General features: G+C 42.7%; 1 protein-coding gene across 7 annotated transcripts in view; it reads right to left on the bottom strand.

The window, feature by feature from the left end:
* The window catches only part of LOC144754565 (uncharacterized), a 431,150-nt gene that overhangs the window by 216,772 nt on the left and 196,760 nt on the right, over positions 1–17,618 (bottom strand). The gene's annotated exons all lie outside the window — the stretch shown is intronic.

The following is a 17,618-nucleotide window of genomic DNA, read 5'->3' as shown; positions in this document are numbered from 1 at the left end:
AGCCATACCAGTGGTTTGATGCTAGAAGTAGCAAGTATACTGTTCTCTAGTTTGCCCATGAAGATATTTGCATAGGATGGAGCCATCCGAGTACCCATGGAAGTACCTTGTATCTGCAGATAGTGTTTTCCATTGAATGTAAAATTGTTGGATTTAAGGATGACTCTAGCAAAGTTGGTGAGTACATTTGTTGATGGTTTTTTCACAGTTCTTTTATTAAGAGCTTCAGATAACGCCATAAGTCCATCCTCATGTGGTATATTGGTGTATAATGATGTAACATAAAATGTAGCCAGAAGAGTATCATCATCAAATGTGTAGGTTTGGTTTAATTTTTCAATAATCTGAAAGAAGTGACTGGTATCTATAACAAATGATGGAAGTTCCTGTACAATGGGCTGGAGGTGCAGGTCAACAAATAAAGATAGTCTCTCAGTGGCGGTGTCATTGCCAGAGATGATGGGACGGCCAGGATTGTTCATTTTGTGAATTTTGGGAAGCATATAAAATCTCCCAGGTCTTGGTTGGGGATGAACAAGTATATCTGCTGTTGTTTCAGCAATGAGGTTTAAGCACTTGTACCTTATAATCATGTTTTTAATTTCTTTGTTCAAATCTTCAGTGGGATCCGTTTCTAAAGGTTTGTAAGTGTTGGTATCCATTAGTTGTCTCATTCCTTCCTCAATATAATCACTTACTTTCATGGCAACCACTGCACCACCTTTGTCTGCCGGTTTTATAATGACATCCATTCTCTGTTGAAGGAGGTGGAGAGCTTTTCTTTCTTCTTTGCTAATGTTATCAAAAATCCTTTTAGGTGTTGATTCCTTGATGTGTTTGTTTATGGATAAAATATATGTATCAAGGACAGGATTTCTACCACATTGAGGAGTCCATGATTTGGGATGACGGAACTTCTTAAATGGATCTGGAAGGTAGCTTGGCTGACCAACATTAGAATTATTGTAAAAGTATTCTGCGAGTCTGCATCTTCTCTCGAAGGTTTTTAGGTCTCTCATCATGTTGGCTGCATTATGGTCCTTCGGTACAGGACAGAAATAGAGGCCTTTGCTCAAGAGGTTCAATTCACCTGGTGATAGGAGTCCTCCAGTCAAGTCAATAACTGAGTCAGATGTCTGGAAGGGTTGAAGTTGGCTGATGCTTTGCAGTCTTTTTTGTCTTATAAATCTTCTGTTCTTTTTATGCTGTTTATTCACAGGGCTTACACTTACAAGAAAATCTCCAAAAACAGAATGATTTACGAAGTGGTTAGTTGGAAGAGGAGGTATATGAAATCTTAACATATCTCTTTTTAGTTTTTCAGATTTAATTTTAATAGAATTCCTGGCAGTCATCTTTTTTACTACTGCAATCCTCTGTAGTATGTGTGCCACTTCAGAGTCACTTTTTGTGTTCTTTAAAAGTTCCAGTTCTTTTTGTAGCTTGGATTTAAGCATCTGCATTTTTTGAATGGTTACTTTAATAGATACCAATAGTAGGGCCATTGATGAGTTATGGAGTACAATATTCCATGTAGCGGACCATTCACAACTAGTTAGTTTAAAAGGTGGCTTAGACTTAATCTCCAACCCCATAGGATAGATGTTACGTTTTTTATAGATTTGTAAATGTGCTATTGTAAATTGGCACTTACTGATTTTCTCCTGGATGAACAGCGCATATCTAGGATGTAGATTTGTTCTTGACATGGTGGTTGCTTCTGGCTTGAGAGTCGGATCCAGGGAGGATACAGGTTTGTAATCCCAAAAATAGTATACTTGAAGATGAAGGATCACAAGAAAACAACAGTCAGCCAGGGCAAAAATCTGGATCCCAAAGGATACAATGAGTCACAAAGAAATAAAATATATAAGAAAGAAGTGACTCAAACAGATAGATTCACCAAAGAACAAAAATATATTTCCACTACAACGTTTCAGCTTCCGCCTTCCTCAGGTAGTTTCAAGATGGTAAGCTCAGTGGCTGCACAGATGACACAGCTGAATTTTCAAAAAGCATCACGAGTGAAGATTCCATTTGGAATGTGGAATCCATGCAGCCCTGAGAGTTCTTGAGATATGCATTAATCAGGTTGTATTGTCAGTAATGTTCAGTCCATCTGGATGCAATGATTTTAAACGGTACATCCAGAAGTTTTCCCTGGAGTCCAGTAGTTCTTCCTTTGAGACATGTTCTACGGGGAAAATCTTCAAATCTGATAGTGAATGATCCACAAGGTTAAAATGATTGGCTACAGGCTGATCAATTTTCTTATTAATTATTGCTGATTTGTGGTTCCTGAATCGTGTGCGGAGGTCATTCACTGTTTGGCCTACATATTGTTTTTTACAGCTTTGTCGTTGGCACTGAATCACATAAATAATGCATGTTGAGCGACATGTTAGATGCTGCCTTATTGCATAGGTTCTTCTGGTAACATAACTTAACCACAAATCAGCAATAATTAATAAGAAAATTGATCAGCCTGTAGCCAATCATTTTAACCTTGTGGATCATTCACTATCAGATTTGAAGATTTTCCCCGTAGAACATGTCTCAAAGGAAGAACTACTGGACTCCAGGGAAAACTTCTGGATGTACCGTTTAAAATCATTGCATCCAGATGGACTGAACATTACTGACAATACAACCTGATTAATGCATATCTCAAGAACTCTCAGGGCTGCATGGATTCCACATTCCAAATGGAATCTTCACTCGTGATGCTTTTTGAAAATTCAGCTGTGTCATCTGTGCAGCCACTGAGCTTACCATCTTGAAACTACCTGAGGAAGGCGGAAGCTGAAACGTTGTAGTGGAAATATATTTTTGTTCTTTGGTGAATCTATCTGTTTGAGTCACTTCTTTCTTATATATTTTATTTCTTTGTGACTCATTGTATCCTTTGGGATCCAGATTTTTGCCCTGGCTGACTGTTGTTTTCTTGTGATCCTTCATCTTCAAGTATACTATTTTTGGGATTACAAACCTGTATCCTCCCTGGATCCGACTCTCAAGCCAGAAGCAACCACCATGTCAAGAACAAATCTACATTCTAGATATGCGCTGTTCATCCAGGAGAAAATCAGTAAGTGCCAATTTACAATAGCACATTTACAAATCTATAAAAAACTTAACATCTATCCTATGGGGTTGGAGATTAAGTCTAAGCCACCTTTTAAACTAACTAGTTGTGAATGGTCCGCTACATGGAATATTGTACTCCATAACTCATCAATGGCCCTACTATTGGTATCTATTAAAGTAACCATTCAAAAAATGCAGATGCTTAAATCCAAGCTACAAAAAGAACTGGAACTTTTAAAGAACACAAAAAGTGACTCTGAAGTGGCACACATACTACAGAGGATTGCAGTAGTAAAAAAGATGACTGCCAGGAATTCTATTAAAATTAAATCTGAAAAACTAAAAAGAGATATGTTAAGATTTCATATACCTCCTCTTCCAACTAACCACTTCGTAAATCATTCTGTTTTTGGAGAATTTCTTGTAAGTGTAAGCCCTGTGAATAAACAGCATAAAAAGAACAGAAGATTTATAAGACAAAAAAGACTGCAAAGCATCAGCCAACTTCAACCCTTCCAGACATCTGACTCAGTTATTGACTTGACTGGAGGACTCCTATCACCAGGTGAATTGAACCTCTTGAGCAAAGGCCTCTATTTCTGTCCTGTACCGAAGGACCATAATGCAGCCAACATGATGAGAGAACTAAAAACCTTCGAGAGAAGATGCAGACTCGCAGAATACTTTTACAATAATTCTAATGTTGGTCAGCCAAGCTACCTTCCAGATCCATTTAAGAAGTTCCGTCATCCCAAATCATGGACTCCTCAATGTGGTAGAAATCCTGTCCTTGATACATATATTTTATCCATAAACAAACACATCAAGGAATCAACACCTAAAAGGATTTTTGATAACATTAGCAAAGAAGAAAGAAAAGCTCTCCACCTCCTTCAACAGAGAATGGATGTCATTATAAAACCGGCCGACAAAGGTGGTGCAGTGGTTGCCATGAAAGTAAGTGATTATATTGAGGAAGGAATGAGACAACTAATGGATACCAACACTTACAAACCTTTAGAAACGGATCCCACTGAAGATTTGAACAAAGAAATTAAAAACATGATTATAAGGTACAAGTGCTTAAACCTCATTGCTGAAACAACAGCAGATATACTTGTTCATCCCCAACCAAGACCTGGGAGATTTTATATGCTTCCCAAAATTCACAAAATGAACAATCCTGGCCGTCCCATCATCTCTGGCAATGACACCGCCACTGAGAGACTATCTTTATTTGTTGACCTGCACCTCCAGCCCATTGTACAGGAACTTCCATCATTTGTTAAAGATACCAGTCACTTCCTTCAGATTATTGAAAAATTAAACCAAACCTACACATTTGATGATGATACTCTTCTGGCTACATTTGATGTTACATCATTATACACCAATATACCACATGAGGATGGACTTATGGCGTTATCTGAAGCTCTTAATAAAAGAACTGTGAAAAAACCATCAACAAATGTACTCACCAACTTTACTAGAGTCATCCTTAAATCCAACAATTTTACATTCAATGGAAAACACTATCTGCAGATACAAGGTACTTCCATGGGTACTCGGATGGCTCCATCCTATGCAAATATCTTCATGGGCAAACTAGAGAACAGTATACTTGCTACTTCTAGCATCAAACCACTGGTATGGCTAAGATACATTGATGACATATTTATAATATGGAATGCAGGAAGTAGAACATTGGAACAATTTACAGCTAATATCAACAATATCCATCCTACCATCAAATTTACCAGCAGCAATACCAAACAGAAGCATCATCTCCCTTTTCTGGATGTGCTAGTCACCATTCATGAACACAAAATTACAACTGATCTGTACCACAAGCCTACAGATGCTCATTTGTATCTAAACTGGACTTCATGTCACCCTCATCACACTAAACTGAGCATCATCTACAGCCAAGCACTCAGAATAAGACGCATCTGCAGCAATGAGGAAACCTGTAAAGACCATCTACGGGAGCTTGCTACATTATTTAGAAGGCGAGGCTATCCTCTGCATATCATACAGCAACAAATTGACAAGTCTTTGCAGTTACCCAGAGAAGCACTAATTTGGAATACCAACGCCAGAAACAAAAGTGACAGAACTCCATTTGTAGTTGACTATCATCCATCAGCTCCCAACTACAGAAATATAATGCAAAAAACATTTCCCTTCCTGTCCACTTGTGAAAAATTGCAAAAGGTTTTTCCAAAACCGCCAGTCATTGCTTACCGCAGAGCTCCAAATTTACGATCTCTTATTGTTAGAGCTGAAATCAAGCAAGCTGTAACAAATGCAGGGGTTCATTGCTGTGACTCTAAAAGATGCATCACGTGTGAATACCTTTTACAAACATCATCAGTTACTAGTTATGTTACCAGAAGAACCTATGCAATAAGGCAGCATCTAACATGTCGCTCAACATGCATTATTTATGTGATTCAGTGCCAACGACAAAGCTGTAAAAAACAATATGTAGGCCAAACAGTGAATGACCTCCGCACACGATTCAGGAACCACAAATCAGCAATAATTAATAAGAAAATTGATCAGCCTGTAGCCAATCATTTTAACCTTGTGGATCATTCACTATCAGATTTGAAGATTTTCCCCGTAGAACATGTCTCAAAGGAAGAACTACTGGACTCCAGGGAAAACTTCTGGATGTACCGTTTAAAATCATTGCATCCAGATGGACTGAACATTACTGACAATACAACCTGATTAATGCATATCTCAAGAACTCTCAGGGCTGCATGGATTCCACATTCCAAATGAAATCTTCACTCGTGATGCTTTTTGAAAATTCAGCTGTGTCATCTGTGCAGCCACTGAGCTTACCATCTTGAAACTACCTGAGGAAGGCGGAAACTGAAACGTTGTAGTTGAAATATATTTTTGTTCTTTGGTGAATCTATCTGTTTGAGTCACTTCTTTCTTATATATTTTATTTCTTTGTGACTCATTGTATCCTTTGGGATCCAGACTTTTGCCCTGGCTGACTGTTGTTTTCTTGTGATCCTTCATCTTCAAGTATATATATATATATATATATATATATATATAAATATATATATATATATATATATATAAAAAAAAATCCAGTAGTATTTGTATATCGCAGCAAATCACCCCGGGGGATATCCAGGCACTGTGATGCATGTCTCAGTCGAAAAGTAAGGTTTTGAGTCCCTTCCTGAAGTGTGTCAGCGAGGGTGTAGTGCGGAGGGGGATGGTGTTCCAGGCTCTGGCGACAATGTGGGAGAAGGAGCATCCTCCTGAGCGGCTGCGATGAATATGTGGTGTCTGAGTGAGGGTGGTGGAAGATCAGGCGGTGGTTCTTGTAGGATGATCCTTGGTTGTGGAGTGCTTTGTAGGCATGGGTCAGGAGCTTGAAATGGCATCTCTTCTGGACGGGGAGCCAACGGAGGTCTTGTAGGTGCTGGGTGATGTGAGTCCTCATGAGCAGGTTGAGGATCAGTCTGGCAGCTGCGTTCTGGATTGCCTGGAGTCTCTGCATGTGTTTAGTGGTGGTGCTGGCATAGAGTGCGTTGCCGTAGTCAAACCAGCTAGGGATGAGGGCCTGCATCACAGTTTTCCCTATGCTGATGGGGAGCCATCCGAGGATTTTGTGGACCATGTGGATCATGTGTAAACAGGCTGAGGAGACAGCATTGACCTGACGTTTCATGGAGAGTTCGCTGTCCAGGATAATGTTTAGGTTGCGGGAGTGGTCTATCGACATGGGGGTAGGTCCGAGCTCTGCAGGCCACCAGGAGTCGTTCTAAAGGGCAGTGTGTCTGCCAATGATCAGAACTATAGTTTTGTCAATGTTGGGTTTGTGGCAGTTGTCTTTCATTCATGTTGTGACATTCTTCGTGCAGTTGTGGAGTGGAAGTTGGTTTTCATCGAGATGAGGTCCGCTGAGTGTGAGAGGACGCGCTGTGTGTCGTCGACGGAGAAATTTATGTTGATGTGCGATTTGACAATGTCTGCAAGTGGTTTCATGTAGATGTTGAAGAGGGTTGGGCTGGGGGATAAGCTTTGAGATACTCCGCAGATGGTGTGCTTGGGTTGCGATGTGAAAGCAGGGAGGCAGATTCTCTGGGAGCATCCCATGAGGAAGGATGCTATCCATTGCCTGTGATTCCAATCTGGAGTAGTCGATCGATGAGTGTAGAGTGTAGACACCCTAAAGGTAAGTATTCTAGTGGCTGCTACCTGTCACTCACTATAACGGCTCTAAATTGAGTGTTTAGGAGGCGTCCTTGATACTAGGAACTTAGATTCGAAGGATCAAGAAGAGAGGACTAAAAAGAGCCACAAGAAAAGAAATAACTGAAGACTGCTGTGGACTTTTGGCACCACACCCTGCCTGTACTCAGTCTCGATGATCATGACCAACGACTCATCCTGCAGCTGACCAGCTTCCGAGAACCCTGGGAGACTTCCTGCCCTTTTCAAATTGCCAAGCAATCTCTATTGGAGTAGAGTAGCTACTCCCTGCAACCCACAGTCATCGAAATACAAAGTCCAGTGCATTGAGTTGCCGCTGTCATGCCAGCCCGATGCAGCAGCCCCCCAAGGAAAAGGACCCTCTGCTCTGAAGATCAGGTCTGTACCCCCACCCAATGAGCAGACGCCAGGACCAACCGGAGATGCATAGGACCAATACTGGGGGTACAGGACCACTTGCAACAAACAGAGCCCGTGAAGGTTCAGTCTAGACTCCCACTGCACTGAGACAGAGCATCAGTTGAGGGACGTCAGCACCTATTCTTGCATCCTCATCCGGCGAGACTGACCACCACAAGTCCAGAGGATGCACAGAGCCCAGCCAACCTTTTCACTTTTCACTTGAGTGCCCCAGCCCGGGTACAGACTAACCAACTGTGACCCCTTGTTCCCAGGATCCTTGTGACCCAAGCCCCCTGTCGGGAGCTCCTGGACTTGTCCCCAAGTTCCCCTCGCTGCAGCGTGTTTCTAGCCTTTCCACCAGCTTACCATACCATGCACATCTACTAACCTTACCAGCACCTTTCCAGCCGGATGCCCTAGGGCAGATACCAAGTAACTGCTTATGGTACTTTGGACCACGGCCCTCCACAACCGAAAGTCCCAAAGGAAAACTCCAGAAACTGATTGCAAATAACTGTATGCAACATATGCCTCTTCTACCATGGGAAAGCATTGCTGCGTAAAGACGCTTTGAATTGAACTATTTACTTACCTGTAAAAATTCATATTTAAAAAAGTACGTACTTGATGACAAGGTTCTTGATATCAAGATTTATGTAAAAATACGAGTTATTTTTCTAAATTTGCCTCACATTTATTCTTGAGTGTGTGTTTTATTTACTGCCTCTGTGAGTACAACAAATGCTTAGCACCACCCTCTGATAAGTCTAACTACTCACCTACACTACCACAAAAGAGAGCATTTGGGTTATAATGTTTGCCTCTGTAAACCAATTCAGATTTGCCTGAACTCTTTACACAGTGTTTTTAGACTACTATAATAAGAGCCAGCTTCCTGCACTAACAAGGAAAATAATGGGAAAAATAGAGATATAGATTTATTTCAGATCATCCACCACAGTTTTTTATTTTTATAAACCTTTTTTATTGGGTTTTGCAGTTTAAACAATAGTATTGTATGACTTTTTACAGCTTGTAGCAACAGAGCGAAATAAAAGAGAAGAAAATAGGTTACTTACCTGCAACTACGGTTATCCAGTATTGGTATCTTTCATAGATTCGCATGCCTGAATCATTCCCCTTCGTTGAAATGGGAGTCCCACAGTAAAATATTCAAGCAGTGCTTTAAAATCTTCATTGGCTATCATGACCAAAGGCCATCTAAACAGTAGCCTATCCCTGTCCCTCTTGAAAAAAGGACTAAATGTTGGTATCCAGCCATTCAGCGGATTTTCACCCTCTAGAACACTACCATCAGACGCACGTTCTCATATTTTCTAAGCACAAGTTGGAAGTAAGAATCCCAAAGACTAAAGAGAACTGCCTCCACGGGGAGGAGGGTGGATTGCTTGTGAATGTTTGAAAGTTACCAATACTGGATAACCGTAGTTACAGGTAACTTATTTTCTTATGCAGTATTGGCGTATCTTTCATAGATTCACATGCCTGAAACCGAATAGCGAACCATACCCTAAATTGTACTGTCGTTAGAGGAAGGAGGGAGAAATGTAACTCATAACCCCCAAAGCTACTGAAATATGACAGTGACAATTGTATTCATAACATACTATCCTGTTTAAGATTTATGTACTGAACGCTCTAGCAAATTAAAATAGAACAATTAAGGCTGTGCTTAACCTTCAACGTTATACAAAAGATTCCCATTGGTAACAGAAATAAAGTGGCGTGCCTTAATTGAAGAGATGACGCAGTACCGCTTGGCCCACAGCTGCATCCTCACGCTATGTAGATTGTAGACAGTAATGTTTTGTAAAAGTGTGGAAATATTTCCATGTCGCAGCACAGCATATCTTGTCCAATGTCACTCTAGCAAACAGAGCTGCTGACGTAGAAACTATCTTGGTGGAGTGTGCTTTAGTTCTTGTTGTTAGAGGCTTGTAAACCTTGTTGTGACAAAATTGGATTGCAGAAGAGACCCACCTGGCAACTGTGGCCTTAGTTACTGCTGTTCCTTGGCCGTAGGCGACCAGTAACTGATCTGTTTTTCTTATGTCTTTTGTTTTATGCAGGTAGAATTGTAAACATCTCTTAATATCCAACGTATGCAAAGCCCGTTCTGCTGGGCTAGATGGGTTAGGAAAAAAGGATTGCACTATCACTAGTTCATTGAGGTGAAACTGTACCGGGACTTTTGGGAAAATAGTCGGGTTTGTTCGCAGAGCTATATAGTTCTCAGTGAAATGCAGAAAAGGTTCCTTGATTGTAAAAGCTTGTATTTCGATAACCCTCTTTGCAGATGTGAGAGCCAGTAGGAGGGCCACCTTTCAGGTGAGAAACTTGACCTCTGCTTTGTGAATTGGTTCAAACGGCTCTCATCATCTGTGCCAGGACTAAATTAAGCTTCTATTCTGGAGGGGTGCACGCACCAGGGGAAATGCATGGAAGAGACCCCTCATGAAATGTTTTATAAGACTAGAGGCACAGAGAGAAGGAACTTGAGGAGACTTTCTATGACGGGGAATTGCAGCCAGGTGAACCTTCACTGAAGAGAAAGTGAGACCTGATTTCGCCAAAGAGAGGGGATAGGGTAAAATCTCAGGAGGCACTGGAAGCAGGTGAAGGTTGTTTTGCTCGCACCAGAAATGGAATTGCTTCCATTTTAGGCAGTATGTATTGATAGTACTATCCCCTCCGGATTTGGCAATAACTTTCCTGCACTCCTGCAAGATATCTAAATCCCTGAATTCTAAGAACTCAAGAGTCATGCGTGCAAATGAAGAGTTTGCGTGTATGGATAATTCACCTGGCTTTTGTCCCTCGATAACAGCGATGGCTGCAGGCGAATGGGCTTCGACTCCGACAGCAGGAGTAGCTCCAGGAATGAATACTGTCTGGGCCATTGTGGCGCTATCAGGATCAGACAACAGCCTTTCGGTTTTATCTTGGTTAATACCCTGGGAATTAACGTGATTGGGGGATAAGCATAAGCATATATCCCAGACAATCGCATTAAAAGGGCACTACCCCATGACCCTGGTAGAGGGAATCTGCTGGCGTAGTACTGGCATTTGACATTCTCCTTCGTCTCGAAGAGGTCCAAAGCTGGTTTTCCCCACCTTTGAAATACCTTGTTGAGTTGGGACTGCTCGAGCCCCACTCGTGACAACTGGTCTGAGTTCTGCTTAATGTGTCTTCCAGAGCATTGTGCAGACCTCTGACATGCTCTGCCTTTAAAGAGATCCCATGCTGTGCCGTCCATTCCCATAATTCCTGAGCTTCCTGAGATAGCGTAATGCATCTTGTTCTTCCCCATTTGTTGATGTAGAACATGCTGGTTGTATTGTCTGTACGAACCAGCACAGTGGAGCCCCCTATTCTCAACAAGAAAGCCTGAAGATATAGGAATATGGCTTTGAGTTCTAGACTGTTGATGTGCTGAAACTTCTGTGCGGAGGACAATTTGCCCTGAATTAGTAATTCTTGCAGGTTACCTCCCCAGCCTACCATTGAGGCGTCCGTTGTCAGTATGAAGACTGGGATAGTCTGGAGAAAAGTAAGGCCTTGTACAAGATTTAGTGCATGAAACCACCATTGCAGTGTTTTTACCATTTGTGTTGTGATCTGAATTACGTCCTCGAAGGATTCTGAAGCCTGTTGCCATTGCTTTTGTAGCTCTTCTTGAAGAGGCCTCATTTTCACGCTGGCTAGTGGCACCAGATTTATTGCTGAAGAACAAATCCCCAGGAGTGACTTGTACATTCGCACAGAAACTAACCCTTATTTTGATATGCTCTTTGCAAGCGTTTGCAGTTGTTATCTATCTTTTGTGAGATAGGAACTATATGCGTTGAATGGTGTCTCTGGACACTCCCAGAAAGGATATGACGAGTTGGATGGAACAAAGTTTTATCTTTATTTACAGTGAGTCCCAACGTCCTGAACATGAGAAGGCAGGTGCTCGTAGCTCAACTGGTCTCCTGGGCTGTTGGGGTTTTGAGCAGCTATTTGTCGAGATCCAGGAATACTTGAAGCCCCTGAGATTGTAGGGCTGCTGCTATGGACGCCAGGCACTTGGTGAAAATCCGTGGTGCTGATTTGAGGCCAACCTGAAGTACTTTTAATTTGTAGTTGGTACCGGCCACTGTGAATCTTAAGAATTTCCGATGCTTCGGATGGATTTGGATATGGAAATATGAGTCTTCCATGTCGAGCGAGGTCATGAAATCTCCTTAGTTTAAGTGACGTAGGATGTTGGAAAGCAGTACTATTCTGAACGTCTGTCTGTTGAAAAACGTGTTGAGATTCCTTAGGTCCAGAATCAGTCTCCATTCTCCTGATTTCTTTTTTATTAGGAAAAAAAGAGAATAAAAACATTTTCTCTTTTGTGACTTCGGCACCTCCTCTATCGCTTCTTTGACAAGCATGACCAAAGCTTCTTTTCGTGATAAATGAAGATGAGGGGGTCTTGGTTGGAGTAGTTGGAGGGTGCCAAAGGCATTCTAGAGTGTGACTGTTGGTGACAAGGTCCAACACCCAGAGATCTGTTGTTACTTCGCGCCACTGGTGGACATAGCTGAAAATCTTTACACCCACAGGCTGGTTGGGGAGGGGAGCTGGTACTCTGGTACTCTGGCGTGATCATTGGGCCTGAATCACAATCTTGAGGCGTTCGCTTGCGGCCTCCCTGGCGAGAGAAACCAGCTGTAGCCGACTGACGGTAATGGAGGATTATAAGATTGTCAATAATGTGTCTGGTATGGCTGATACTGTTGAGCCCTCTGGTAACCTCCCTTGTAAGTGGCGAATCTTCACCCTCTAGCACCTCTGATAGGCACCCTTCTGTATTGTAGTGTGAACGACTCTGCGTTGTCCGTGTCATTTTTAATCAGCAACAATGCCTCATCTGTGTGCTTTCTGAAGAGGAACTCCCCATCAAAAGCCATATTCAAAACCTTCGTCTGCACATAAGGTGGTTGCTTTCAGCCATCCTTGATGTCGGAGCACAACAGCTCCCACCATTCGACATTAGCCAGTATTGGCCACATCAATGGCACAGTCAATGGTTTCTGAAGCTGCACGCTCACCTTCCACTAGTATTTTATGTGCCAATTGTCTCTTATCTTCAGGGATAATGTCAATTAACCCTGCCATGTCAGACAACATTTGGCAGTCATAGCCGCCGACAATGGCTGGAGCATTCACTGCCCTAATTATCACAGCTGCATAGAAGAAAAACGTTTTCTAAAATGTCCATCCTATGCCATTCTTTATACGGAGAAGTAATCGGGGTAGCAGGGTTTTGAGAGCGTCTTGGTGCAGCATGAGAAATGACCAAATCCAGCTTGGGCTGCCCAATGAGGCAAGATGGAGAGTCCTCCGGAGCCCTATACTTCTTCTAAACACGGGGCAGCAATGGTGGTATGGACGCTGCTGTTTTCATTATCTTGATGCCTTCCTGCCATATATAATCGATAATAGGTATGGAGCGTACCAATTTCCTTGTATCCAATTTCCTTGTGCAGATGAAACCTGTTGGCTGCCTTCTGCATTAGGTTATGAAATCCTCCGATATCTTCTGGAGGAGAGTTTAATGGAAGGTACTGAGGAGGGGAGGGAGTTGGAATAACATAGTCATCCCAAGGGTCAGGAGCAGAGACTGGCAGCTCACCTTCCTCTCTATCCTCTTCCGAGGATGAAGTGTCTTGTGCTCCAGGGTCGGCTGTTCTGGGGTCCGGAATATTCACAGGTGTGCTAGGCGTGTGAGCGTCTGGCATACTTGTAGGATCTACTTGAGGTACTGGCCTGTCTGGCTGATTCTGTTGTGGCAGAAACCTCTGTCTGTAATCCGCCAACATGCCTGTAGATCTTGTATCAATGATGGTGGCAGATGGGCCTTGTCCCTCGGGCGTGGCTCTGGTTGAAAACTATATTGGTAACTGTGACACGGAGCCATATACCCCTGCTGGTAGTACTGTGTCTCATCATTATCGTCCTCATCCTCCTCATCTTGACACTTTAAGTGAAGCTCCGATGGGCTGAGAGCCATCTTCATCCTCTTCTACATAATCCTCCAGCAGATGTGACGGAAGCAAGGGCAAAACCTTGCTATACTCTTGCATAGATGGCGGTAGGAACGTCTTTCTTACTCTGATGCCTTGAATAATCACTCGTCGATGGAATCCTCATCGATGTCGACGATGTTGTCGTCGTCGGTACACTCAGCGACGAATCCGTCATCGTCGGGATCTTTGCTGACGGCATCTTAGCCAATGAGAGAGCGTCGACGGTCCTCGACGACGATGGGGTCCTCATCCTCGATGCGGAGACTCCAGTAGATAGTATGGGAGCCTGCGTCGTTGATGTAACACAGAATGTCATCAACGAGAGAGGAAGCGTCGTCTACAATGATTTTTTAAGGGTTTTCTTACCCATAGGATCTGATTAGGAGGCTCTAAGATGATCTCCTTCCTTCCCGACAGGTGTAGAATGCACAGATAATCAGGGCCGGACTGGGAGCCAAAACCGGCGCTGGCAAAGTTTTCGGCCACTTCCCAGGGTTTGGGGGTACGGCCAAGCTGTGTGCCAAGTCAGGTTTCGGACGATTTTGTTACAGGGGCCGATATTGCAGCTGTGCTGCACAAACGGCCCTATAAAAAAATGGCCCTCAAGGGGCCCAAAACTGGCCCCCACCGTAGCGGACCACCGAGGAAATGCCCAGTGCCCGCTGTGGCCAGTCCGGCCCTGCTGATAATGCCAGCTCAGAGGAGTGTTTAGCAACCTTCTCTTTTTTTGAAGTCTTGGAGTCCTGGGAAGGCTTATAATTTGTTTTTCCTCCACCTGAGGAACTGTCCTTCGATCTGGCCCTCTTATGGGAAAAAGAGGCTCTGTCATCTTCCTCATCAGTAGAATGCAACTTGTGTTTAGTGGTCTGAACCCACAATAACAACCTTCCCTCTCTGTCCTTGAGGGTTTTATTTGAGAAGGTGCAGCATATCTTACATTCTCTCACCTAACGCCTTGGGTAGAAGCAGTAAATGCACTTCTTATATGGATCATTCACATGGACTCTTTTCTAGCCACAGGTTTTACATGGGAGGAAATGGCATTTTCTTTCTGACATGTCAAAATTTGAGAAAGCTGAAGAGGAAACAGTAGAACTCAGGGATACTCCTGTCCACACGACGTGCAGTGAAAATCTGAAGAGAACTTACTTCTGCTCGGTATGTTCTAGACTAGAGGGTGCTAACAGCTGATTGGCTGGTTTACAACATTTAATCCTTTTTTTTAAAGGACATAGAAAGGCTATTGTTTAGATGGCCTTGGGCCATTATAGCCTATGAAGCTTTTAAAGCACTGCTTGAATATTTTACCATCTGACTCCAATCTCGACGACGGGGAATGATTCAGGCATGTAAGTCTATGAAAGATACGCCAATACTGGATAAATGTCAGTAGATAGAAACACGAACACATCAGATGGAGTTGTTGTGTGGGGCACACATGGGCATGCAGATCTACCTTGCCTTTGGATGTTGTCACCACCAGATCGTAACTTGTAGAGATCATGCACCACTGGTGATTGATTATTGTGATGCTCTGCCCAGACCTAGGGTCCTCCTGTGGAGTCTTTGCCCGCAGGCTCTGCACAATACAATTTTTGTATTGGAAATTAAGGAGGCGATGAAATATATTTGATAACAATTGGGGCTCAACGACTACTAGAGCTGAGTTCTTACGGGCCTCACTCCAGAATTGCTACTGACGTTAAACTTATAGCCAATGTATTGGCAAGTAGACTCAAACATGTTACAGCGTTGTTAGTGCATGAAGACCAGTACAGCTTTATTCCGGGAAGTAGCACATTGCTGAACCTCAGACAGCTCCCACAGGTCTTGCATATCACCCATGAAATGGAACTAGCAGGTGCCTTGATAGCACTAGATATTGAAAAATGTTTTGACACTATTAGGTCACAGATGTCCACAGTGATGCATGAGATGGGGTTTGCTACAATTATTCAGGGCTGAGTGGAATTGCTATATACTGAGCCCATGGCTAGAGAGAGATTGGGCCCATGGTATCCAACAGATGGGTAATCAAACATGGGATTTGTCAGGTATGCCCCTCGTCACCCTTATTGTTCAACCTAGCTCTGGAACCTTTGCGGATTAGTTTTAAGGATCTGCTTCAGGATTGGGGGATCAAGATTGAGAATTTAACACATATAGGGGCCGATTCACAGAACTAATCTGAGATAAAATCCTAAACTTACTACTTTTGGTATTCACAGAAGGCATTTAGTGGTAGTAAAGTTAGGACTCCTAACTTTACTATTACTAAACTGAGACAAAATCCTAACTTTACAATTTTCGGTATTCACAAAAGGCATTTAGTAGTAGTAAAGTAAAAGTCCTAACTTTACTACTCCTAAATGCCTTCTGTGAAAACCAAAAATAGTAAGTTTAGGATTTTATCTCAGTTTAGTAGCAGTAAAGTTAGGAGTCCTAACTTTACTACCACTAAATGCCTTCTGTGAATACCAAAAGTAGTAAGTTTAGGGTATTATCTCAGATTAGTTCAGTGAATCGGCCCCATAGTATCTATGTACGCAGGTGATACTCTAGTTTAGCTTAGCTAGCCCCATGCTTTTCTATGGATAATGTTGAAAGAATTGGAGCGGTTTGGGATGGCATCTGATCTCAGGGTAATCAGGATAAGCTGGTGGCTTTTCTAATGGGGAAAGTGGTAGGAACCACACCAGAAAACCTACCAGATGTGGGTCTACAATGGGAAGTGAACATATTTAGTTACTTAGATGAGCAGATAGCCCATACAGTAGGTAAACAATATGCTTATAATATAGGTGGTGTCCTGCAAGGACTCCGAAATTACATCGCCTTCTGAAATACTTTCCCCCTCTTCAGAATAGGTCATATCATGCTTGCGAAGATGGTGCTCTTGCCCCACTGCTTATATCATTTACAATGCAAGTTTTCCGATCCACATTTAGGGAAATAAATTAGTTTCTTATTTCTTTGGTTTGGGCGGGCAAGAGGAACAGGTTACGATTATCTGTCCTTAAATTAGATAGAGCAGAGGCTGGGCTAGGTCTCCCTGACCTACAATTATATCACTGTCACAACCCACACTACCTGTGCCCTCTGTACCCCTGGTACATTTCTCCCTTGAGTCATTACAGACCCCTTGCATCTCCATTGGCCCTCCCTCTGCTTCCTGTGCAAATTGCCACAATCATGCTAACCCCTTTGTCCTTCCCTCCAAGTCTCATGCATATTACCACAACCAAGTTGACCCCTGGCCCTTCCCTCCACTACCCATGAGTCCTTCCAGAAGCACTCTAAAACGTACTCCGACTTAGTGCTCCTTTCCTACTTCCCATTGCACTTACCATTAGGCTCACAATCCTGCCAATTTGCATATCTTGTGAGATCTGGAAGCTATTTTGGTCTCAGTAGAATAAATACAATGGGGAACAACCTTTACAACGCAACTTTTACAACGCACTACCATTACAACAAAACTTTTACAACGCAACATCCATTACAACGCATGTTTTTACAACGAAACCATTACAACGCATGACACTACAACGCACACCACTACAACGCACACCACTACAACGCATGTCATTACAACGCAGTCATTACAACGCATACCATTACAACGCATAGCATTACAACACATAGTACCCCTACACTATCCAACACTTACCCTACTGTTGCACCCCCTGGAGTTAGAATAGTAATTTTTACCCCTACACTATCCAACTCTTACCCTACTGTTGCACCCCCTGGAGTTAGAATAGTAATTTTTACCCCTACACTATCCAACACTTACCA

This window comes from Lissotriton helveticus, chromosome 5_1, assembly GCF_964261635.1.
Source record: "Lissotriton helveticus chromosome 5_1, aLisHel1.1, whole genome shotgun sequence".
Lineage (NCBI taxonomy): Eukaryota > Metazoa > Chordata > Amphibia > Caudata > Salamandridae > Lissotriton > Lissotriton helveticus.
Note: the sequence above shows the minus strand (reverse complement) of the source record. Positions and strands in the feature narration are given on the sequence as shown.